At 41.8% G+C, this 19226-nt stretch overlaps 1 long non-coding RNA gene across 1 annotated transcript in view; it reads left to right on the top strand.

Annotated features, from left to right (window-relative positions):
• The window catches only part of LOC117674603 (uncharacterized), a 71430-nt gene extending 57660 nt beyond the window's left edge, over positions 1-13770 (top strand). Inside the window, exons 2-3 of the long non-coding RNA XR_015731888.1 lie at positions 8695-8875; positions 13461-13770. This is a non-coding gene — a long non-coding RNA (uncharacterized LOC117674603). The remainder of the gene's footprint in view (positions 1-8694; positions 8876-13460) is intronic.
• Positions 13771-19226: the final 5456 nt, after the last annotated feature.

Genomic DNA, 19226 nt, shown 5'->3' with positions numbered 1-19226 from the left:
CTGGGGAAGATGATTTCGGCCATAACCATTGTTCCCTGGGCTCAGCTCCACTCCCGGGAGCTTCAATGGTTCCTTTTACCTTTTCAGAAGGCGGGCAGGGCCACATCAAGCAGGCCGATTCCTGTTCCCTCAGCTGTTCGCAGGTCCCTCAGATGGTGGACATCGCCAGCTCTGTCGGCCGGCTCCCTCTTCCTCGAGCCTCAACGAGTGGTGGTCACCTCAGATGCCAGTCTTCTCGGCTGGGGATCTCATTGCCAGGGGCAGATAGCTCAAGGAACTTGGACTGTCCGAGAAGCCGCCCGTCCGATCAACTGGCTGGAATTGCAGGCTGTTTTCCTTGCCCTCCGGGCCTTCCATCACCTGGTGACCGGGGCACACGTGCTGGTGCTCACGGACAATGTCACTGCAAAGGCACACCTCAACAAACTAGGAGGCACCAGGTCGAAGTCCCTGCTTTCTGTAGCGCTGAAGTTAGGTCTCTGGGCGGAGCGCCATCTCAGCTCCATTCGCGCAGAACACATCTCTGGAACCAGCAACACTCAGGCGGATTGGCTGAGTCGACAACATGTGGACAATGCAGAGTGGCAGCTTCATCCTCGCATTTTTCAAGGTCTGATTCAGCGATTCGGCGTTCCTGTGATCGATCTCTTTGCCACGCATCTGAATGCCCAGCTACCTCTCTTCTTCGCCCGATACCCGGAGTCTCAGGCCGTTGCCACGGATGCTCTGCGATCCCCTTGGCCGCGGGGCCTATTGTATGCCTTTCCTCCGACCGGGCTGATTCCCAGGGTCATTCGCAAAATCCTGACAGAGCGGGCGGAGGTGATATTGTTGGCTCCCCACTGGCCTCGGAGGCCTTGGTTTGCGGACCTTGTGTCTCTTTCAGTCGCCCCTCCTTGGCGCCTTCCACACGATCAGGACGTTCTCATTCAAGGTGCCTTGTACCATCCGGATCTGCCTTGGCTCAATCTGACCGCCTGGCGGTTGAGCGGCGCTGTCTGAGTGACGCGAATATTCCAGGCGACGTGATTCAGATTATTCAAGCCTCTCGCCGCCCTTCGACAGAGCGAGTTTACTCAGCTACTTGGCGTGACTTCTGCTCGTATTGTGCCAGTCATGGTGTGTCACCCCTTCAGGCTTCTATTGTGGACGTGTTGGTGTTCCTTCAGAAGGGTTTCTCGGAAGGCCTTTCTCCTAACACTTTGAGGCGCCAGGTAGCGGCTATCTCATCAGTCCTTCGCTGTGGTTCTCTCTCATCCTTGGCCCAACATCCTCTCATTCGCCGCTTCCTCCGGGGTGCTTCTAACATGTCTCCCCCGGTGTTACACCGCTATCCAACCTGGGATTTGCCGTTGGTGTTGAACTCGCTTATGGGTCCTCCTTATGAACCGTTGCGGACAACGAGCCTCCGATTGTTATCCTGCAAGGTCGCCTTCTTGGTGGCCATAACTTCGGCCCGCCGTATTTCAGAGATTGCCGCCTTGTCAATTCGCTCTGATCTATGTGTGTTTCATGCTGACCGTGTGGTTCTCCGCCTGGACCCCACCTTCATCCCGAAGGTCAATTCGGTGTTTCATCGCTCCCAGGAGCTGATCTTACCTAATTTCTGTCCCAGACCGACTCATCCTCGAGAACGCCGTTGGCGCACTTTGGACGTTAGACGAGCTCTGCGGATTTACCTGAAGAGAACAGCTGGGGTTCGCCGTTCGGAGTCGATGTTCGTATCCTTCTTGCCTGTTTCCCTGGGCCTTCGCGTGACTTCATCTACAATCGGCCGCTGGATCCGACAAACCATTGCTTCGGCATACGACCTCCGTTCTCTCCCACGACCGGCACGTATAACAGCGCACTCCACCCGCAGTGCTTCTACGTCGGCTGCCTGGTCTACTCAGGCTTCATTGCTCGAGATTTGTCGGGCGGCGACATGGGTTTCACCTGTTCCCTTTATTCGGCACTATAAAATTGACTCCTTTGCTTCGGCGGAGGCTGCATTTGGTAGACAGGTGTTACAACAGGTCATTTCTGGGGAGGATGTTTCGCACCAGTCTGGTCCCACCCCGGCTTCGGGACAGTGAACTGGGGTATGTCCCATCCTGGCTGCTGTCTCCACTCTCAATGGAGAAGGGGCGTTGGTCCTACCTGATACGCTCCTTCTCGTTGAGTGGAGACAGCAGCCAGACCCTCCCTTTAGTGTTTTTTCTTCAGTCTGGTGCTTTCAACCTTGTTTTTTCTTCTGGACTCTGTTCTTCGTTTCCCACACGCCGAGTCTATCTCTTCAGTTCTTCGCCTAAAGCGGGTCTGCCCGGTAACAAGGGCGGGACTTGATGTGATTGATAGACTCAGTCCTTCATGCTGATTGGCTGCTGCTACCCATCCTGGCTGCTGTCTCCACTCAACGAGAAGGAGCGTATCAGGTAGGACCAACGCCCCTTTTAGGCCATTGTATTTACTGTGTATGTTCTTGTTTTTTTTCCAAATGTAGGTGTTGGGTTGAGATACCAGGCTGGCAAGTCTCAGTCATATTGATGGCACAGTTGTGTGCGTTCATATTGCTGGACAAATCTTATGCATGAATGTGCCTGCCATTAAAATAGCCCTATTGAAGAGTGTTCTCTTTAGATAACTTAGCAGGTAATTGTTTCGAAATTAAAGGCAGTGGCTTGAAGCCAAATGAAATAGATGATGTTCAAATAGAAACAAGACCAAGGTGGAATTGGATATAACTGAAACAATGATCATAACATGCAGGCTAGTAAGAAGTTAAATGCTGTTAAGAGTCCATGATATTGCATTTAATACTTGGAATCTCCAGTTAAAGACTCCAGTTTGAAGTGATGTCAGTAAAAATATTTTTTTAAAAAACTGGGAAAAATAATTTCCCATTCTGGTGGAAATTAAAGAAATTGTATTCCCACATATTTTTTCAGTGCACAATTAGAAAAGACTTATATAAAGAATATTGAAGTGATTGAACCAACATTATGTATTAAATAAAGTATCTTCCAACATTGCTATACTAATCAGTTGTATCTAAGAATCATGTGAGCATTAAATTGAATACTAATCTCAAAACAAATTAAAACATTTTCTAAACCAGGGGTTCCCAACCAGTGGTGAAATCCAAATTTTTTTAGTACCGGTTCTGTGGGCGTGGCTTGGTGGGCATGGTGTGGCTTGGTGGGTGTGGCAGGGGAAGGATACTGCAAAATCTCCATTCCCACCCCACTCCTGGGGGAAGGATACTGCAAAATCTCCATTCCCACCCCACTCTGGGGCCAGCCAAGGTGGCATTTGCCAGTTCTCCAGACTACTCAAAATTTCCGCTACCGGTTCTCCAGAACCTGTCAGAACCTGCTGGATTTCACCCCTGTTCCCAACTTTTTCTATACCCTGCACCGCTAGAATGCTTCTGATATATTCTCGCACCCCTTATAAAAGTAAATAATTATATGCATATTATTATGCATATACATTATAATTCTGAAACTTCTAAACCCAAGTTTTCACACTCCCTGGAATATCGTCTCTCAGCCCCAGGGGGTGCGAGCACACAACCCCCGCCCCCCGTTTGGGAACCCCTGTCCTAAACCTTTATTCAGAGTCACTAAATGTCCCTTAGGAGGGTAGGTAAGAACTATCTACATACCTATCTACCTACCTATTGGAGATATAGGAATAATTATAGGTTGGGCATGCATATAGATATGGATAGAGACACTTTGAAGCAAATATAAAGATATTAATTTATGATGTATCTTTGTAATTTAGGCTCAGTTTTAAGAATCTTTTCTACAAAGCAAGTCCCATTGAATTCAGAAGTACTAATTTCTAACGAAATACTCTGGGATGTCCTTCTTAACTTCAGCAGCATAGGATGCTTGCACATTTAATTGATATGATAATATTCAAAGCAAGTCTGTAGACAAAGTTTAGCCAAAGCAGCAAACAAACAATACAGTCCACTGACGTCAATGGAAATCCCAATGGGGTATATCTAATCAACATTTGGAAGAAAGCTATTGGTGTTTAAAAGAAGAGAGACAACAAAAGCACAAATCTTCTCACAGAAATTGTCAAATGGCTTTTGCTATCAGTTAGGACTGTGTCTTGTCACGAAGTGTGAAATTAATAAGTCATGGCATTATTTTTCTGAATTTATAATACAGACTACAAGACCAAAGATTAAGTTTCTGGTGCCATTGCATCAATGAGCCAGTGATTTAATTAGATCAGTGAGATTTGATTTCTGTCAGCTTGTATCTTGAAAAACCTCATTAAATTTATCTGTTAAAGATAGATTATGTACTTGAAAACCCAACTAGCACAGTGCTACCCTAAAAAGAGCAGGTGTCGCTATCAAGATACAGCAGGAAGGTGAGAGAAAATCACGGGAAAATGGTACTTCAATAGCAATCTCTCTGTGTGTACCTGATGGTGCTTCAAAAGTTTCACAAATTGTTCAGCATCTGCCGAACAAGATAAGGCAACGTGAAAGAACGGAAATTATGTCAGGGTCTGTGTCGAATATAACATGGAGCTTTCTTTATTTTCAAAAAGAATTGATAGCAATTCTTTTATAAGTTACCCTCCAGCTGGAAGTGAAGTACTGAAGCTTGAACGAATCCAAAGGCTTAACAACAAATAATCAAGAACACATATTTTTTAGCTGGCGGTTAAGGAAAGACACTTTGTTGCTTTTTACTTCTGCCTGCACAGTATAGAAAAACAACAACAACAACAAAAACTGGTTATAGTTTGTTCAGCCTAGATGTTTTTTACCCAAGCCACAGGCTCTCCAAACCCTCATGTGAGTCCCTACGGACCTATGATTGCTGCAAACATTACTGTATCCTGCAATGTGCAAGAATAATTTTCTACAATTTTGATGTAGGAAACACGGGAAAACTGTAAAGTATTTCCTAAAATTGCCATTATCAGTTAAAAGTGAAGAAATGTTAAGAATTTCTCCAAACCTAGCTCTGCACATAAGTGTGTTATGATCGCCTTCTGTTTGTACTCCTCAGCTCTCTATACTAAGGTATAACGATTATACCTTAGCATCCATTTCATTCCAACTTATTACAGGGAAGACATCTTCCTAAATAGGACAGATTCTGCTACAAAATGGATACTGCAATATTTCATCAAGGGGAAAATTAGGATGTCTATAAATGTAGTATAAAGTGTGTATAATAGAATGATACAGCTCAGCACTGTCTGCCATGTGATCTCCATGGAACATAAAATGTACATTAAGATGAAAAGCTTAGACTGAGAAAATTACATCTGTGGTACATTTGTTATGTCTGTGATTGAAATAGATAAATACATTCACACATACAGAATTCTTAGGAAAGGAGAACTGTTGCTGGAGTACTAGAGATGGAAAAGAAAAATATGGCTAGTAAACCAAGATGGAGCTAGACAATTTGTGCTGATAAATATCTGCTGGTTTTAGAATAATAGAGAGACCAATCTTCGTCTTTTAATGACCCCATAACCCCTTGCAGGGTGGAGTCTGGGCAACTAAATGGAGCTGAGTGTTTACTGGCCGGGTTCCCGTCCTGTCACCAATGCAGAGTTTTGTTCAGCAGATATAGCCTCATTGTGCCCAGAAAGAGAAATATCTACCTCTACCTAGGATCAAACTCACAGCCTCCTGATTGTGAGGCGAGACCTCCACCTCTGCCAACTGTCCATTTATATAGGCTGCCAATAATAAAGCCCTTGATAAGTATTTAAGTATCTGCCACTACTACACACTTGCACATTTTCTGTATATGCATCGGGGTGAAATGCTCCTGGTTCGGACCAGATCACTCGATCCGGTAGCAATGGAGGCAAGTGGTTCGGAGAACCAGTAGCATAAATCCCTGCCCCCCATCCCATGCCCAGCTGAGCCGCACAATCATCAGAGGCTTTTTTTTACTTTTAAAAGCATTTTTTCTACAACCTCTTCAGTGGAAAAAATGCTTTTAAAAGTAAAAAAAAAAAAAAAGCCTCTGATGATCGCATGGCTCAGCTGGGATCGTCAAAGGCTTTTAAAAGAAAAAAACCTTTTTTTTCTTTTAAATGCCTCTGACAATCCAAGCTGAGTTTTTTAAAAAGCCTCTGCCGATATGGCAACTCAGCTTGGATTGTCAGAGCCTTTTGAAAGCATTTTTTTACAACCTCTTTGCCAAAGTCATATTACCCCCCCCCCCACACACACACACACCAAGCCACGCCGACAGAACCGGTAGTAACAAATTTTAGATTTCACCACTGATACGCATACATAGGCTTCATGAACCATAATATTACTGGCGCTGTGGTATACTAAAACTAAAACAAATGACTGCAGTAGTTGAAACATTGCATATTACATTATTATACCTTTTTGTTATTCCTAACAATTGTGATCCCTTTTTATTATGTTATAATTTCCCAAAAGTTTTATTTTTTTAAAAAAAAAACCTCTTTAAATTATTCTTCATTTGACCCTTAATGCAGCGCTTACAATATTTCCCAACACAACTGCACAAATCTGTCTTAAAACACTTTGTGTAGAATTGGGCCTAAAAAGTCCTATACCTAATAAAAATGAATACCTCTTGAGCAGGGGTGGGTTCTACTTACCTTTACTACCGGTTTGCAATGGGGCTGCGCACGCGCTCTTCTGCACAAGCGTTTTGATGACGTGAGGGTCAGTGGGCAGAGTCTCCCACCAGTTTTACCACCCGTTCTATAGAACCGGTGCGAATCGGGGGCAACTCACCACTGCCAAACAAAATAGGCCGGCCACCAGGTTGATTCCATACAGATAATTTATATATTCAGGTTAGAACACAGAAGAGATTGGACATATGGCAATTCAAAGTTCTGGTAATTAGAAATTCTGATTCTTTCTTTTTCAATCTCCCATTATAAGCCTGTAACTATCTTTAACACAGAAACTTTTCTCAAATTAAATGGCATCTCCTTTGTCTAACTCTAGATTATTTTGACATGACATTTGCTGATCTAATTAAGCAAAGTGTTTTTCAACCACAGTCTTCGTCTCCTTGATCTACCTATTATTTGTTTTAACATCCATGCTATCATCGCCAGATGGTTGTTTTCCTGAATAGAAACTAAAGTATGTCTCATTGTTGTGATGAATCTGGCTTTCCTTTACATTCAAGCTGATTGCATTTACTTTGGGTAGAAACGGAGTGTTTCTTTAATCCTTTTTGGGCATGATTTTATTACCAAGGAGCTCTTTCCAATCTTGTCATTAAAAGCAAACTAGCTGATAATTTTCATTGTAGCTGGGGAGATTTAAAAAGAGCTTGTGTTTGTTTAGCTTCTGTTCCAAAACATCCTGAGTGAATGGCAGTCTGCTACTGCTTATAGACATTGTAAGCTCTGTTATTCACTCCTCATTTCAGCTGCCTACACTTACGCCTACTCACACATTAATTCTGTGATTCATCTCTCTGGGCCATAGTTTGAATTCACTTCTTCACTGTTATGGAAGTAGAGATGCTGACATTATGACCTTAAAAAGCAGAAAAGAAAAGTGAATTTGTAATCCCTGATTGTATCTTTTGAATTATTGGATTTGTTACCAAAAGTATTAGTATTTGGCAAACAAAACTTAGAAAGGCTTCATATCTTCTTTCTTGATATATAATAGTGTTGGAAGAAATACCCAGGTCCAGTTCCAAGATGGGAGAAAGGCACTGGAAATAAAATGGAGGCTGGAGGCTGATTGGAAAGAAAGGTTCCCTTTATTGATGAAGCAGAACCACCAGCCACATGTGATTCTGGGACAGCTGACAAAATGGAGTTTAGAGTGGGTGGGTTTTTGTACCTTCTGGATTCCTATGGGGTCATGTAGGGGTCATGGCTGGCTCTATAGGCGAAAGGGGAAATGCAAATCCTAGGTGTTTGTCTGAGCCAATTTTGTCAACCTCTGGCTTGATTATGTTGTTTATTGTGTTGCTTATATGAAGTTTCTTCCTGACCCAATCTTTCTGAATGGATTATCAAATCTGCATTTGTATAAACTGGCCTCCTCAGTTTCTGCTTGGAGCAGGGAAATTGGAGCTCGTTTCTGCCTCCCTTAAAGTTTTTTTCCATTTCTCCTTTAGGGGAAATATTCTATCTTGTCTTTTTAATATCCTCCCAAATATTTCATTCTTCTGGGCGGGGAGGCCAGATTGATAAGTACCTTTATAACTTAGCCTCATTCTCCAGTGCAAAGTTAAGGAGCTGCTGAGATAGAAATACCATCTAAATTTGTATGATTGGGGTTTATATGTAAAGAGAGAGAGAGAGAGAGAGAGAGAGAGAGAGAGAGAGAGAGAGAGAGAGAGAGAGAGAGAGAGAGAGAAGCTTTTCTTCCTTTTATACACTGCTCCCCCCACCCGCTGTGACAAATAGAAGTAATCTATTTTACTATACCAAAGTTCAGGGCCTTTCAAAGAGGTTATATTATGGTACTGCATCACCAGGATTACTGCAGAAAAAAATGGCCACCTTCACCCTACTCCCACCCCCTCTTCAGTGTATGGTGTCCACATAATTTCTTTCATGCTGGAAAATCCACCATTGAATTTACTTGGAGTGTCCATTTTTCCAGTGAAACTGGTTCAGTGCATTCATGTAAATGATTAGAGATAAAACATCTTTAATTCTTTTTTTCTTTTCTCCTTTTTCTTCTGAATCCAGAGGCAATCCAGCAGTGCATCTAACTGCTGCTGCTTTTCTATTTCCTGGCTATACAAATTGTCACTTTAGAGGCCTCTGGGACACAAAGGTCCACAATGACTGCCTGGAAGAAGCTTCAATTTGCACATTATGACAAAAGGACTATAGTGGAAATTGAGTCACTAGCATGTCTTAAATCCAGGTAAGGAAAATTGCAGCAGGTGAACTTGCTTCTGCCAAAGCTGTCTTTTCTTTCCATATGATATTTTACTTCTAATTACGCTTTGGCACAGATTTTTAACCTTCAAGGCCAACTTTGTTCCAATTATATAAAAGCTCTTTCAGCAGAAGAATGTGTTTAGAAGAGGAGAAAAGAGAACAGTGATAATGAGACAGCCAATGCAGCAAGTTATAGGTCAGAAAATGAAAGAATGGAATGGATTAGAATGGAACAGGATGGGATGGGATGGAACGGAACCGAATGGAACCAAACTGAACCGAACCGAACAGAAAAGTAGCATGATAGATTGAAGGTTGGCGAGCTGGAACACTGAACAAAAACTCTATTACTAAGAAGGAAGAATGGGGGAACCAATTTAGACAGAAGCACATATCAAAAGAATATGTTTTAGTAGACCACAAGTTGAATTACAACCATTAGTGTGATTCAGTTGCTAAAAAGGCAAATGCTATTTCGAGATGTATTAACAGGAACATAATGTCCACATCACAGGAACTAGCTTTCTAGCCTAGTTGGGCTGATCAATATTTCCTGCTTGCCCCAACATAATAACTTGCCACTAACCATTTCGGGAAGGTAGGAATGGAGTACAGTATATTGTCCTCAATCCATCTCTTGGCTTTTGGGAAAGCAAGAATTTTCCTCTTTTATATAATGATTTTTTTCCACTCCATGGTTGAAATCAGGGCAACCTGGTCTGCCTGCTCAAATGCAATTGGCTGGTATGTTCTCTGTTGGCCAACCCACCAATCCCTGCTGTCTGCCTTTGGTGACAATTTTATATTGGGTTGCTGGGGATCTGTAACATGAAAGGCTAAATTTTTGCTTGCTTGGTAAATGCAATCCTGATTATCCACCTGCAAATATACATTTGGACACAAAGGAATGGCTGAACAATCTGGTTGTTATTATTTATGGAAGGCTTCATATTATTAAATCTCACTTGGGACCAATAGATGGCAGAGCTCTGTAAATCAAAATAAGGATTGAAAAATCGTTAAGAACTTGAGAATCGAAACAAGAGAGGACTAGGCACTAATACTAGCAACCTGAGATGTTCTGCGAAGTGAAATGAATGTGCATGCAGATTCAGGTTGTGCCCTGAATTGATTCTCATTATTTAGAACAGAAGAATCTGGTGGTATAATGCAGGGATTCTTTATGATGCTCCTCTTGTTTACATGGCTTTATTTTTCTCCTTGAGCAATGCATTGAAGGAATTAAATCTGGAGAGTGAAGAGACATTAATATTCCTTTTGTAAAAATACAAAAGTACATCTGCCACCTGCTTATTACTGGAGATTGGTAAGACAAAATGCAGGCTGAACTAAAGTTCCCATTTGCATTATGTTTTGATCTAATGTCATCAATGGTTACAGCTCTCTAAGATTCTTTAAGAAAATGTCGTCTTTTTATATTGAGATAAGGATATATTTCTCTCTCTATATGACACAGACCAAATCTTCCCAAACTGCTAATTTATAGAAAGGATAACTACAAGAATAACCAGTCAGCACAGTCAATGGTTCTTGCAAATTTCACAAGTGTAATTCCAACTCTTCTGAAGGCATCAAGTTGGAGGAGATTGATATAAATAATTTGAAGTTTATTTATTTATTTATTTTATCGGATTTATATGCTGCCCTTTTTTCACGAGGACTCAGGGCGGCTCACAACAATAAGCAGCAACAAGTCCAGATTAAAATTCAAACAATAAAAGAAACTAAAATTCCCATTAAAACCCCATTCAGTCCAGGCCAGCCTGGTGAAACAACCATGTTTTAAGGTCACGGCGGAAAGAGCGAAGGTCAGGGGCCACCAGGAGCTCCAAGGGGAGCTGATTCCAGAGGGTAGGTGCGCCTACAGAGAAGGCTCACTCTCTAGGGCCCGTCACCCGGCATTGCTTGGCCAATGGGACCCTAAGTAGGCCCTCTCTGTGTGAGCACACCGGGCGATGGGGAGCTGTTGCTGGCCGCAGATGATCTGCCAAATACTCCGGGCCTAAGCCATGTAGGACTGTATAGGTGATCACCAACACCTTGAACCTCACCCGGAGGGCAACCGGTAGCAAATGCAGATCACGCAGGAGGGGTGTGACATGGGAGCATCGGGACACTCCCATCACTACCCGCACGGCCACATTCTGCACCAGCTGAAGCCTCCGAGTGGTTTTCAAGGGCAGCCCCATGTAGAGAACGTTGCAATAGTCGATCTGGGAGGTGACGAGTGCATGGCTGACCATGCGTAAGGCATCTCGGTCCAGGTAGGGGTGCAACTGGCGCACCAGACGAATCTGGGCAAATGTCCCCCTGGTCACGGTCGTGACATGGTCTTCTAAGGTCAATCGTGCATCCAGGAGGATGCCTAAGTTGTGCGCCCTATCCACAGGGGGCAACACCTCTCCCCCATGACCAAAGATGGAATATTCCCTTGGAACCGAGACGCCGGTACCCACAGCCACTCCGTCTTGACAGGGTTGAGTCGGAGCCTGTTCCTCCCCATCCAGAGCTGCACCGCCTCCAGGCATGGGACATCACGTTGAGGGCATCACTGGGCTGATTCGGGGTGGATATAAAAAGCTGGGTATCATCAGCGTACTGATGATACCTCACCCCAAAACTACGGATGATCTCTCCCAGCGGTTTCATATAAATGTTGAACAGAAGGGGCGAGAGATATATGCCTTTTATTTTGTATGATCTGTTTTGTAAGTTTTATTTAGTAAATTTTATTTACTAAAATTTAATACTGATTAATGTCAATTCTTCAAGGCAGACTAGACTAGAACATCATGTATGCTAATACTACTTGTATTAGAAGATTATAGTAACAGAATCTTTCAAGTCTAAATGTCCTTCCTCCTTCCTTCGCTTTATCTTGTCTAAGGTGGCAAGCATTCTGTCAGTGTAGGAAACCTAGTATAAATCCATCCTGGGGGCCGCCAGCTGACATTGTCTAGCTGATGGCACCTGGAGAAGGCACCAGGTGATGGGAAGCCATTGCTGGCTGCAGATGGTCCGACAAGTATCCTGGGCCTAAGCCATGTAGGGCTTTATAGGTCATCACCAGCACCTTGAATCTCACCTGGAAAGCAACCGGTAACCAATGCAAGTTACACAGGAGAGGTGTAACATGGGAGTATCGGGACCCTCCCATCACAACCTGCGCGGCCGCATTCTGCACCAGCTGAAGCCTCTGAGTGGTCCTCAAGGGCAGCCCCAGGTAGAGAGCATTACAGTAGTCAAGATGGGAGATGACTAGTGCATGAGTAACTCTGCGTAGAGCATCTCGGTCCAAATAGGGGCGCAACTGACACACCAGACGAATCTGGGCATACACCCCCCGTCACGGTTGATATATGATCATCTAAACTCAACCGTGAATCAGGAGGACACCCAAGTTGCGTGCCCTGTCTACGGGGGGTAAAACTTCACCCTCTATAGCCAACGATGGAACCTCTCCTTCGGATTGAGATACCGGTACCCACAGCCATTCAGTCTTGACAGGGTTGAGCCGAAACCTGTTCCTCCCCATCCAGACCCATACCGCTTCCAGGCACTGGGACATCACGTTGAGGGCATCACTGGGCTGGTTCGGGGTGGATATAAAGCTGGGTATCATCAGCGTACTGATGGTACCTCACCCCAAAACCACGGATGATCTCCCCCAGTGGCTTCATATAGATGTTGAACAAAAGGGAAGAGAGAACCAACCCCTGGGGAACCCCATATGTGAGGGCCTCGGGGTCGACCTCTGCCCCCCGCCAACACCACTTGCGAGCGTCCAGAGAGGTAGGAGGAGAACCACCATAAAACAGTGCCTCCACTCCTAACCCCTCGAGGCGCCGCAGCAAGATACCATGGTCGATGGTATCAAAAGCCGCCGAGAGATCTAACAGGACCAGGGCAGAGGAATATCCTCTGTCCCTAGCCCTCCAGAGATCATCCACCAGTGCGACCAATGCTGTCTCCGTGCTGTACCTGGGCCTGAAGCCCAACTGGTTACAATAGATAAGGAGACACATTTTTAAGTAAACGGGTGCAGTGTTAGGATGCAAGTGCAGATGTATATAAAGCTTTCAATCAACCAATGGAACAGCTTTGCCTTTGGAAGTTGTGGAAGTTTCATCACTTGAGACTTTCAAGAAGAGATTGGACTGTCATCTGTCAGAAATGGTGTAGGGTCTGCTTGGGCGGGCGGTTGGACTAGATGACCTACAAGATCCCTTCCAACTCTGTTAATCTGTTAAAATACTGCTATTTTAGAAATTATCATGTATCCTTGTTATATTCTTTTATGGTATATTTCAGGGCATTGCTTAATATTTTTATAATTATATTTCATTTACATTTAAATACTTTAGAATTTTACTTCTTTTGTTGCTGAGTGATTTTAGAAGAATCAAAGTGATGACAAGAATCCAGCTTTAAATTAGTCATTGTTGTTATCAAAAAATAGCCTAAGTCTTAATTGAGAATGATTATCCCAGACGGCTGGACGAGTCCTAGTTACCTCAATTCAATCATTTCTTCTTTTTGTTTCCTAGCAGCCAAAATCCTGGAGGAGCTCATTCAGGCTAAGAGTGCTGCGTCATTCACAATTCTGATGTCTGCTGATGTCTTTGCTTTGATATCTAATGTTTATCACCAACAGAGCTCTGAGCAGCTGTGATGGTTTAGTACCATCGCAATGCAATTTGCTGATCATTGACAATGTCTAAAATTAAATACAACAATGCTTTATTCACTTTAAAGAACTAACCATACTAATTAGCAAACAATTACTTTTAAATTTATATACAAACACAATATACTACACTACGCTATTATTATGGAATATTAAATTATTCAATAACATTATGAGCCTCAAAAATGTTTATAATCCACAACAACTCACCCTAACTTAGATGACAGCAAAAATTTGGCCATCGTGTAAGAGACAATTTTGGCAAAGAGGATGTAAAATACAATACCTAGAATAGCCAGTTCTTTCCCCAGGAATCATGATCAACATTGGAGTAAAAATGTCTCTGTATTGTATATCCAACAATTCCTCTGGTACATTAATAGCCACTTAGAAATTTGAGAAGACCTGATAGCCTTTGACTTGGCTTTCCTTCCGGGATATAGGCTTTTGTGTTTGTTCACCTCATCAATGGCAACTATTTTGTAAGACTACTGATAATATGCTCTCAAAATTCTACATATTGAGACTGTTGTCTTATAGACTTATAAGTGACTAAATTTTTCAACACATGAATTAAAATCCACAATCCAAAACCAAATAGAATTTGAGCAAGAACCTTGATCATAAAATACATAACACAAGAGGAATCCCTTTGGAAAAAAAAAGTTTCAGATAGATTTCCTAAAATTAAGTACCAAATCATATGAAAAGTGATACAAAATTCATATATACTTATCATTTGCCCTATTAGTTATTTTTTTTATTTGATTTGATTTATAAAGTTGTTCATCTATGTAAAAACATAAAACTATTTGTGTTCTTTCTTAGTTTTAGGTATAAAAACATGTTGAAACTGTTCTGACCTAGGCTTCCCGAGACAGTAAAAAGCACACGATTAGTCCCAAATGAGTCACAAAGAGTTGGTAAAGAGTCCAACAGAAGTCTGCCACAGTCCTTCGGGATAAGGCTGATAAGCACCCACCTTTATCTCCGTTGACAGGCTGCCAAAGACCTAATTGGCAATTGGCTTTGCAAGGCCACACAGAGCACAGAGTCAAAATGGAGTTTCAGAATTTAAACCGACAAGAACAAACAAAGTTGCTTCCTGCAAAGGCTCACGTGCCTTTGCTCCTCCTTTATGTCTTATGGGAGGGCCAATCATCTCCAAGCCCTACTCCCAAGTTGTCCCTTTTGTCTTAACTGTTCTTGCTTTCTGGCAGCTCTGCGCATGCGCACACTGGAAACAGGTTCCTTCTGTTCCTCTGCCTTGCTGATGTCCGACTCTGGAGGCTCCAGAGGCAGCACATAACTCCCAGATGGCCCTGGCCCCCTCTCTGCCTCCAACACAGAGCCTCGTCCGAGCCTTCTTCAGACTCCAGGACTGGCCCATGTTCCTTTCCAACCTCCTCACTGTCCAACTCTGCTGCCAGCTCTGCAGGCCACTGGCGGACCACAACAGAAACAAGGAATTTATTATAATTGACAGAAAGGTCTCAACTTTACTGCAGCTAAACAATATCCTAAATTAGGGGTGTCATCAAACTCACGGCATCACGGCAGCATCATGTGACGTATTGGGACTTTTCCCCCCTTTGCTAAATTGGGCATGGGTGTGGCCAGTGTGTGACACATCCAGCCCGCAGCCCAGGAGTTTGACAGCCCTGCCCTAAATGACCATTTTAGAGCCACTGATTAAGTAATCATTAGTGCAGAATTTAAACTCTGAAATTGATTTTAGCAGTGGTTACAAATCTTGCTAAACAATGGATGTAAATAAAAATGAAAAGAAAATATATGTATTTTGAAGAAGAATTTTCTGTTTTGATAAAATGTTTTCTTCTCCAATCTCTCAAACTTAATGTTCTGAAATATTGCAACCACAAGTATTTGTAATGTAATTTAACACACTTAAGCATATTTGTTGAAGAAAAAGTTCAGTTAAAGGCATATTTGAACAAGACCATTTTCAATAAATGTAAAAAATGTATTTTCTATTTCAAATAGTAATTTGAATAACCAGCACTTCCTATGTATTTGCACTGGACATTTTAAGGAATCAATTGTCACAATAGACTTGTTACATATTCGTTTGGGTTTGAAATTATCAGACCCTGGGCATGATACATTTTTATGGGCAGGCTTCATTGCTGATTTCATAAGTATTACATGAAATTCTAAATTCTGGTCTTGCTAATATCAATGACATGCCAATTATTCTGAATGACTCCCATTGTTTCATTTCCCATATTATGTGGGAGAATAGCTGCTTATTTATTTCTTTTTTTAAAGCAGCTGCTTGGCAGAATTATTTGCATAAATGTATTACGAAATATAATATATTGCATAATTTTCTATAGTAAGTTTATTTTCTGATGTCATTTTCTCTTACACTGTTTTAGTTAGTATTGGCGGGAAAATCCATTTTTATTTACTTTAACTATTTCATAATTGCATTTACTACTTATGAAGTTAATTTTGCTCTCAGTGGTTTAGTCACTATACAGCAGAGCTGGTGCTCTTTTCTAGCCTTTGGGCCAAGTCTAATTTAAGAAAAGTCAAAGGAAGGAAGGGGAATTCCAACTGTAAGTATGGCCAACTTATGGTAAAACCATTACTCTTGAAAAAGCAAACAAACAGCCCCAAAGTCATCAAATTCAAACAGAACCCCAAAGTTATCTGAATCATTTGCTTAGTCCAGCAAAGTTCAACTGGCACATCTGTTTGTAAAATCTCAATTGTATAATCTAGAAGATGAGAAGAAGGACAATTTTGACATTATCATCACTCTATACTTGAAAACTTGATGAAGTTTTTTTTATTATTATTATTAAAAAGTTTACAAAGAAAATTCCCCCCCAATATTCCCCCCACCCTTTTTCCCTCCCCACCCACCCCCACACCCCTTCCCCCCTTCCCCTCCCCCCTCCCCCCCAGACTTTCCAGAGCAAAATACAGGGTATTTCAATTAACAATCATAAGCTAAATTAACCTAACTATTCTTAAACTACCAAATCCCGCCCTGAAACCTTAATTCCTCTATAAATAACATAATACTTCTAAAGTTTAACATTCATTCATAAGCTATTTGATATTTTCTTGTCTGATACTTATTTTGAATATAATCAATCCATCTCCTTCCGATATATATCTTTCTTGTGTATAGTCCTTCAAATACGCTGAAATTTTCGCCATTTCCGCTAAATTCGCTACTTTCAATGTCCATTCTTCAATAGTAGGCAAAGAGTCCTTCTTCCAGTATTGCGCTACCAACAGCCTAGCTGCTGATATTAAGTTTAAAATCAGTTTAGTCTCCAATGCTGTACAATCCGTAGTTATACCCAATAAAAACAATTGAGGAGTAAATTTCAACCTTTTTTTTCAGGATGTTCTGCATCACCCACCAAATTTTTATCCAAAATGCCTTGATTTTCTTACAAGTCCACCATATATGATAATAAGTTACATCATCACATTCACATCTCCAACATTTAGCTTGCAAATTCGGGTACATACATGATAATTTTTTAGGATCTAAATGCCATCTATAAAACATTTTATAAAAATTTTCTCTCAGGTTTTGTGCTTGTGTAAATTTAACATTTCTAACCCAAATCTGTTTCTATCATCACTGGTTCCTGAAATTTTGTGCCCATTATATTTGATGAAGTTTTCTGAGCTGTTCTTGGATTTCAACCAAATAAAATACAGCCTTGGATTTCAACCAAATAAAATACAGGTCTGACAACAGCATAGTATGATTAAGTGAGATCTCAGAGACATGAGCATAGTATGGGTGCCAATGCATTGCTTTTCAACAGTTTTGCAATCATGGACCCCATATGGAAAAATATGGGGACCACTCAATGAAAAAAACACTTCCCTAGGTTTTTGTCTTAAAGAGCATGGGCTCTTTAAGACAAAAGGTTGTTTTAACACAGAGATTGCAGGCAGACTGGCAGGTGTTGCAATTGGGTGGGGCATAGGCATTTATGGTCTGGTCAGTGGGAGCCATGGATGGGTTGTGAGTGGGTGGACAGGTTGTCATGGGTGGGTGCATATTCTGGAGTCCAGGCCAGAGGGTGGGGTATGCTTCAAAGCAGTGGGGGAATCCACATTTTTTTACTACCGGTTCTGTGGGTGTGGCTTGGTGGGTGTGGCAAGGGAAGGATACTGCAAAATCTCCATTCCCACCCCATTCTGGGGCCAGCCAGAGGTGGTATTTGCTGGTTCTCCAAACTACTCTAAATTTCCACTACCAGTTCTCCAGAACCTGTCAGAACCAGCTGGATTTCACCCGTGTTTCAAAGTATGAGTTCCCTAGAATCTTGTACTACATAGTGGGAAACCTCTGGAGAAAAAGCTGTAGCTGCCTAAGCAGGGGGTTGGACTCAAAGATCCCTTCCAACTCTGTTATTCTATTCTATTCTATTCTATTCTATTCTATTCTATTCTATTCTATTCTATTCTATATCAGAATGTGTGTGTGTGTGAGTGTGTACACATACAGACATACTCCTAAGATAAGTTGCTTTTAGATCCTTTAGAATCAATGAACACTGGGATTTCAAACATTAAAATTTATACTTTTTTGAATCAAAGTACACCTTGATTCTTAATCATACCTCCAGATGGCAGCAGAATTTAAGCAACCTAACTCCGTATCTACTTACATTACACAGAGAATGCAGAGATAATAAAATTTAAATGCTTTTCTTCCCAATAACTCAAAGGTTAATATCAGAACAGGACAGGCAAAGTCTTCCTCCATTCAATATTGAAAAACTAATGGGAAGGAAAAGAATCTTTATTCTCTTCTGCTACATCTAAGGAAAAGCATTTTGTTTGAATAGCAAAAATGAGCTTCACCTACAATATATCACCCCTAATATTACCCTAAAATCTAAGGCCTGAGATAGCCAGTCCACTCCGTCTCATGATAGGATTGATTCTGCACACCAATTTTAAAATAGTTCCCCCCCCCTAAAACCCACTCAAGTATTTATCATACAAATGTTCTATAGAAAAAAAAATCTGGAGTTACTTCAGGAAAAATTGCATTTCTGAGATCTATTCATAGTTATCATCTTACACTTCTTCTTTCCTTTGGATGGGATCAAGGCAAAGTTGAAGGCATGTGGACATAAAAGATTAAGAGCTTTATTTAAAATGAATCAAATTACAGTTGCTGGATAATGGTAGACTTGTTACATAGAACAATCAGATAAGAGAAAACTGTAGTTATTATTGTCTTGCTAGTACATTTACCTTAATGTGAGTTAATGTGGGTTCCTTGGAACTGAACAAAAAGAAGATTGAGATAACAAATACATTGAATGTCTTCTCGAGAGCAGATTATTGAGATTCAAATACCACCTCTGCCTGGCCCCAGAGTGGGGCGGGAATGGAGATTTTGCAGTATCCTTCCCCTGCCACGCCCACCAAGCCACACCATGCCCATCAAGCCATGCCCACAGAACTGGTGGTAAAAAATTTGGATTTCACCACTGATAAGTAACATAGAATAGAATAGTAATGCAGCATTAGTAGCAATAATGGGCAGCCACCCCCCCCTTAGAAAAACACCCTCACATAACAGAGCAGATCAAGATACTAACATCAATTATAG

The sequence above is a fragment of the Pantherophis guttatus genome, chromosome 2, assembly GCF_059756535.1.
Source record: "Pantherophis guttatus breed Tessera chromosome 2, ASM5975653v1, whole genome shotgun sequence".
Classification (NCBI taxonomy): domain Eukaryota; kingdom Metazoa; phylum Chordata; class Lepidosauria; order Squamata; family Colubridae; genus Pantherophis; species Pantherophis guttatus.
This window is presented reverse-complemented; position numbering and strand designations above follow the sequence as displayed.